Source organism: Lampetra planeri, chromosome 46 (assembly GCF_965212315.1).
Source record: "Lampetra planeri chromosome 46, kcLamPlan1.2.h2, whole genome shotgun sequence".
Lineage (NCBI taxonomy): Eukaryota > Metazoa > Chordata > Hyperoartia > Petromyzontiformes > Petromyzontidae > Lampetra > Lampetra planeri.
Window position 1 is genome coordinate 6,894,512 of NC_136152.1, and position 7,232 is coordinate 6,901,743.

The following is a 7,232-nucleotide window of genomic DNA, read 5'->3' on the forward strand; positions in this document are numbered from 1 at the left end:
TGTAGTGACATACGACGTCACTACTGTCGGGACTGTACGAGCGTAGGGACCATATGACGTCACTACTGTGTTGGCTCGGTGTGTGGGTGCTGTAGGCGGGTATCACGGATGGTCGCGTCAGGCCGTGACACTCTGCCTGAACCCAACAGGACACGTGACCGGACAAAGGGGGGTTAGGGGCCCCAGGGGGGAGCTTGGGGGTCACGTGGTTTGGGGGCCCGTACCATCCCGAAGGATCGAGAAGGGGGGGCGTGGCCTGGGGCGGAGCCGGCCACGCCACGGGAGTTATACGCGGGGCGTAAACAGAGAGTTGGGCTGTTCAACCCCGGGATAAAGACGCCATCAACGGTCCTCGAGTATCCGATCGTCGTTCGTGACCAGGCAACCCGCCACCTGCCCTGGTCACGCTGTGTGGTACTCCCCGAGTGTTAGTGAGATTAGGAACGGTGGTCACCAGCCTGTATAAAATGTTCACGTTGGTTGCTATGCGTTAATAAATAGTGTTGCCTCCAAGTTGAGTGTGCGCCTCAATTGAACCCACTACACAAGGAATCATGTCTGCATTAGCCACAATACTTGGGGTCAAAATGCAAACAAAAAACATACTCTGATGAATTTCGATTTAAAGCTTTCGTGACTGCAGGGATTCATCTTCTTGGTTCTTTCGGTAAATTCACGTAGAAGGGAAATAATAAAATAATAATAAAACAATAAAATTTAATTCTCGCGACGTTTCAGCCACAACACAAGCAGCCGTCCTCAGGTGAAGAAACAGAGCTGTCGGAAAGACAGCACTGTCTTTCCGACAGCTCTGTTTCTTCATTGTCTTTGAAACTGATTGGCGTCCTCTGGTCTAACACCGTTTGAGACTAGACTCGAAAGAAAGCTGTCTCTGGTGTGGACCAATCACTTTCAAAGACAATGTATATATTATCAGTATTTTTTTGTTTGCATTCTGACCACAAGTATTGTGGTTAATGCAGACATGATTCGTTGTTAAAGGTTTCAGTTTAGTGTTTTAACATCTTAACACCTGTTTTGTTGCCAGAAAAAAGGGGAAAACCTATTCTCATATTTTGGTACTGCCAAAGGAGGTCCCATGGTGTATAAATATCCCTGTGTGTTAGCTAGAACGGGTGAGAGCCTGGACAGGTGAGAGGCTGAACGGATGAGTGCCAGGACGGTTGAGTTCTTAAACGGGTGGGTGCCTGGACATGTGAGTGCCTGGACAGGCGAGGTCGCCAATTCGATTCAATCTTCCTTATTTATTTTTTACAAAAAATGAGCCCAACTAATGCATGCAATCATGAGTCGATTTACCGGTCCTTGACGTTCGGAACCTGTTAATATATTCTGAAAACGGCTAAGGTTATCGTTTAATGACCCAATATATTCCATACTAATCCTATACTGTTTGTACGCGGTGTTTCTATCTTCTACTTCTATCGTATGGATTCATAGCAGCAGATTAAACATGCAACGTTAGATATTATCCACTCAATTGTCTGTTCGGACGCAGAGTGGATCTCGCCCGTGCCTCCGTTGAAGGAGTGAAGCCATCGGCTGTTTACGATGCGGTCGAATGTTTGGGATTGGGTGGCCGTACTCGCAGGCCACCGAATCTTTGATGGCGCCATTTGTGGCATCGGGGAGACCGCATCGGCCACGTGGCCCGGTCCTTGATTCGGTTGATTGTCGACCACTGGCGGCGTGGGAGGTTGAAACCTCGAGGTTCGACGGTAGGGTCCTGTACGAGATGTTGATTTTTTGACGTCGGCCACAGACCAGACTCTCGCTTCCTTCTCTCGCCTTCGCTTGTGTTTGGGGTCGTCCATAAATGACGTTACGCGATTTTGGACGATTTTTGACCCCCCCTCCCCTCGTCACACGGCGTCACAAAAAGTCAGACCCCCCCTCAAATATGACGTCACAAAGCTCTTCCCCCCCCCCAAACAATATTTCCATTTTTAAAATAAAACATGCTTCAAATCGCTTTAAACTATTGTCATTGTAGTGCGTATTTAATGTGGCGCTGCACTCTGATGCTGTAGGAGAAAACATTTATTAAAAAGTTTGTAATTAAGTAGAACGTGTTTATATTTAAAGTTGCGCATTTGATGTGACGTCACATTTCTCAGCCCCCCCCCCCCTCTAGGTGCGTGCCGTCATTTATGGACGGCCCCTTTGTGGCGTGGAGTGAGGCCGCTGCTGCTGCGATCCAGAAGGGGGGGTGGGCGTGATTGTAAGCGAACAGGCGGCACTGGGTTTACGTCCCGATGTATCGGAGGGTGCAGGGATTTTGGTACTCCCGGACGGCCGCTGTTTGTGGCGGAGCCATGCGGGGTGAGCACCGGGAGCCACTGGGCCGGCGTCGACTTCTGCGTGCCAGAGATGGGCACACATAGCAATATTCAGTTACGTGTCGATAACTCGAGTGTAAGCGCTCGCGATCGATGAAGACCGCTTGTGTTGCGATGGAAACGTCGTGGGTTTTTTTGCTTTTATTTTCAATTTCATTATTTTTATTGTATTTTATTTTTTTTATTTTCTATCTACGTGGCTTTACCGAAAGAACCAAGAATATGAATTCATGCAGCCACGAAAGTTTTAAGTCAAATATTACATCGAACGGCTGTGAGGAGGAGGACAGCGCCAACGCATGCGCCGTGTGTTTGATACACACACCGACCAACACCCAGTGAGAACAGACAAGACGTCCAGCAGCGACGACGATATTGTCGCACACCGCCGAAGGCGAGCATCGTACCGACTCAACAATCGTCCAGCAGTGGAGAAGCCTGGAGCTGCCACCAAGAGAGAGAAAGCGCCATCGAATGCGCCATGTGTTTGATACACACATCGACCAACACCCAGTGAGAACAGACAAGATGTCCAGCAGCGACGACGATATCATCGACCACCGCCGAAGGCGAGCATCATGCCGACCCAACAATTGTCCAGCAGTGGAGAAAGAGAGTCAAAGCCTTCCGAAAGAGCGCCGCCAAGCGCCGCCGCTCACCTCGCAGCGGAGAAAGTCTCGGCTGCAACCCGCACGGACAGAGGAATCTTCGGATCGGTCGTATCACTACCCCCACTCACAGACTCAAGGAAGCACATAGTGAATATCGTGTCAAACCTGTTTCTTTGCCATAGAGTCTCGCTGAAGAATTAATTAAAACAGAGCCAGATTCGCTCTCCCACCAACACACACGCCCTCACCCACCATTGTCTCAAACATTCCGTTAACAGATATAATCTTGCCAACGAATCGATTGACGTATGCTTCGCCTTCGGGGTACAATAAGTGCTTTTATTGCCGTCACATGAATATCGTTGTATGCCTGTTTAAAACTCGGCCGGTCGCCGGTGATGCTCGATACATGGGGAACTAATGAGATGTCTGGTGGAAAAGTAGAAATTACGATTGTTAGAAGAGTGTTAGCCTTCAGTTTAGTTAATTGCATAATCTCACCAAGGAACCTATTGACGTATACCTTTGCCTTTGCATGTTAAGAGTATCACATGTTTGTTTAGAATAAAATTGTTAACACAGAAGTATCGCGAGTGTTTCTTTCCAAATCCATGCAAAACTGTCTTATTCGTAAGAACTGTAGCCTGCGATGAGATATGAAATTGGTGACCTAACATAACATAAAAACACTAAGATAATCAGTAAATGTCTAATCAATGATAATCGTTTATTCCGATTGATACACCTCTGGATAACGAAGCTGAGCCTAATTATCATAACTGCACACATTAACTTAATCGCAAGCATTCGCATAAATTAATACGATTATCTCCGTGATTATCATAATTTATGCATATAATTACAAACATTAACATAATTTATGCGATTTGCACATTTTTTGGATTTCCATTAATTTGTATAATTTTTATCAAAATTTCATAATTACAACATATACAACACTCTCTATGTATCTCTGTGATATCTGTCTATACTTATATGTCTGTCTATATGTCTCTGGTTCTGTGTTTTATCTCTCTCTCAAATTTAGCATTCTCAGGAAGAACGTAATCAACCAGGTAGGGTGTTGACTGTTATGTTATCCGACTCTCTGTTGTATTACATTACATTTCTAAATATACTAGATTTGTGTTTCTATTTCATTTATACCTGATGATGATTGCTTGTGTTGCAATCGAAACGTCGTATGCTAGTATTTAATTTATTATTTTCTCTTTATACGTGACTTTACCGAAAGAACCAAAGAGTATTACCCAGAATGTTTATGAAGATCAAATAATTCATTAACACCAACATTTCTACCTCCATGTTGTAGGTGATGTGTTCTATACACTTAGATAATATAGTTGACACATGGGGGGTATTTACGAGGAGGCTATATATTCTAGTTTACATTTGGGGTGGAGCGATTGTGCAGTGGCATGCGCACTGCGCTATCCCGGGTTCGTTTCTCGGCTACGGCCAACATCAGTAGCGAGCGATATCCGAACCAGTCCTGCATCCCACCCACGGACACGCACTAAGCAGCGTGGTGAATTATGGTCAGACAACCCCCATGGCCGACAAGGCGTGGAAGAGATCATCGAGCGGTGGATTAAAAGACTTGTAAATTGTCATTGGCTTCAAAGCAAGACATCACAGTTCATTCAGGATCGTCTCGTACAGGCAACTTATTTAGCACGAAATTCACAATGTTCTGATCTCATCTTTAAATACAAAAATTGCATAATTGATATCAATTCATTAAAGCTGAGATACATGCGTACTTGTAATTATAAGGCAGATTGACATTCATGTGAATCACATCCATGCAAATGTATGTAATTGTTTTCAGATGGGTGACTTTTACGGGGAAATTGTTTAATTAAAATCCATCCATAAATGTGCGGATATTACCCTTCATCGTGTAAGAGGCGGGAGTGCCCTTACATCTTACCTCACCACACAGCGACCAGCCAATCGACTTTTGGCGCACCACCGCTTCAACTGCCGTGCCGAAAAATCGAGCCGGGGACCTCTGGTTTGCAAGTCCAGTGTGCTCGCCATTTCATTACAACACAGCAGCAACCTTTCCAAGGATATCGTTTTTTTCAAAAATCCAAATTATCGATATACTCAGTTCACATTTTACATGTGACATTCGGATTTCCAGGGGTGTCCTGAAAATCTTGAATAGACAATCTCATTGTCCATATGAAGACGTTCATTCATCATCATCATGATCGTGTTATTCATCCTGCACCTCCCACGCATTCAATCTCGAGTTGAGCAGGCAAACGACGGTGAATTAAAACAGTGATTTATTAAGTTTAATTGTGCCACCATCTGTGCAACTGTCAACAGTGCATATTTTAAAGTGTTCCAATTAAGCAAGCTTGGTTTTTCTAATGCATATATGTGGGTTCTCAAATGTATGCAGAACCACCACTATGTTTTGTATATATATTTGTGCTGTACTCTGCACACATACAGGTTAACTCCTGTAAGCGGTGGTTAATTCACAATAATCACATGATTACTTGAGCCCAAAAACCCGCAAAAATCCCATTGAACACGACGTCCCTCGTTGCAAGAATGCCCACGTGGTCAGAGAGAGCGTTCGTTGCAGGAGTGCAATGGCTGCTTTACTGGTAATATACAACAACAACAAGACGTGATTGCCCGAGACACTTTCCACACCCCATCACGAGTGATTGATTCTCTTGTGAGCATAAAAAAATAGGAACGACAAAAAAAGACGATTTGGGACATCCCCTTTGGAGTCAAAATTGAGTGCGAGTGACAAACCAGCCACTCTCTTGACCTCGTTGCCACGGTAACGGCTGATGGAGCCAGGTGCTTGATGCCTATCTACAGAAAAATCACCCCTTGCCAGACGCTAATTGCTCACGTGCTAATTGCCGGCGAGTCGTGTGTCGAGTCACCAAGAGACGATTACCGCTTGCAGGTGTGAGACGTCGTCGTTGTGTGGGTACTGCCGTGGTGAACCAGTGCAGAAATCGGTCCCACGGAGGGTGGCAAATCTTGAGTTTCAAATCGAGATTAAATCTTGAGTTGTACCAACGTATTTTAATACATGGCCCAGTCGGACTGAATTACTTGATAACCTCGCTCATTTCAAGTGGCTGTTACCCAATTGCCTATGATTAGCCACACAAATAAATTGCAACCATATTAATTGATGCTGCCAACAACGTGAAATGTCAACTCTGGGCTCACAAACTCTTTTGGCAGCAACAACAACAAAGATTGTTGGGGCAAGTGCTGTTCGTGAGCACCTATGAAGGGGGTGTGTGGCCAACACCACGCCCGGCCGCCTTTGTCTCCCGAGTGGTGACATTTAAGGCTGAGTCGACCTAGAGGATGCCCACGACTGGTTCAGATAATCGTCACTGGTGTTGGCCGTGAGCAGGAATCGAACTCGGGTATACCGTTCCCTAGCAACGCGAGATGCACATGCAGCCTATTCCGTAGCCATTCACACTACAATGGAAGTGCTGCTATGCAATCCCAAACATTTTAAAACGGTAGCTCGTATAAACGTGCCCTCTGTCAGACGCAAATTAGTTTCAAGTTTTAACTACACTATGCCATACATGCAGCGAATAATGTTAATTCACTGCTGGATGAAGTCTGCCCCATTCCATATCAGTCACGTCAGTTGTTTGGTGGCAGCTAATCGAAATTGTGGTCAGGTTCATACCGCAGCGCGATAACCACGACACCACCACTCCCCGACCAATGCACCACTTTAGAGTATTTGGCTGCTATACATTCCCACATGATGATAAGCCACTTCGTTGAGCTATCGTTTGTGGCCAGGTCGCTTCTGAAAAAGAGCTACATAGCTCAGTGGGGCCTTACCTGGTCAAATTAAAATAAATCAATCTTAAAATGCCAGCTGCCGTAATACAAACCACAACCGACTGTTGTCAAACCTGTAAGCACGCTTATTTAGGTTATGAAACACGTTAATGTGCGCCACAGTCTAATTCACAATTTGCTTTTAAGCTTAGACGTGCTTAATCGGCAGTCACCTCTCTTAACGACGGTGCTTTTGGTTTGAACGCCCGTTGCTCGATTTTCTTCCCAGCCAACGCAGCGTTTACTTCGAATTGCAGCGGAATAAAAAGTGGGACGAAAAAAAATAATCGGAGTAGACATATGTATGGTTGCCACCATTGAGGCATATATTAATAAAAAACCACCGCAGATATCACGGGAAGATGATCTCACAACACGG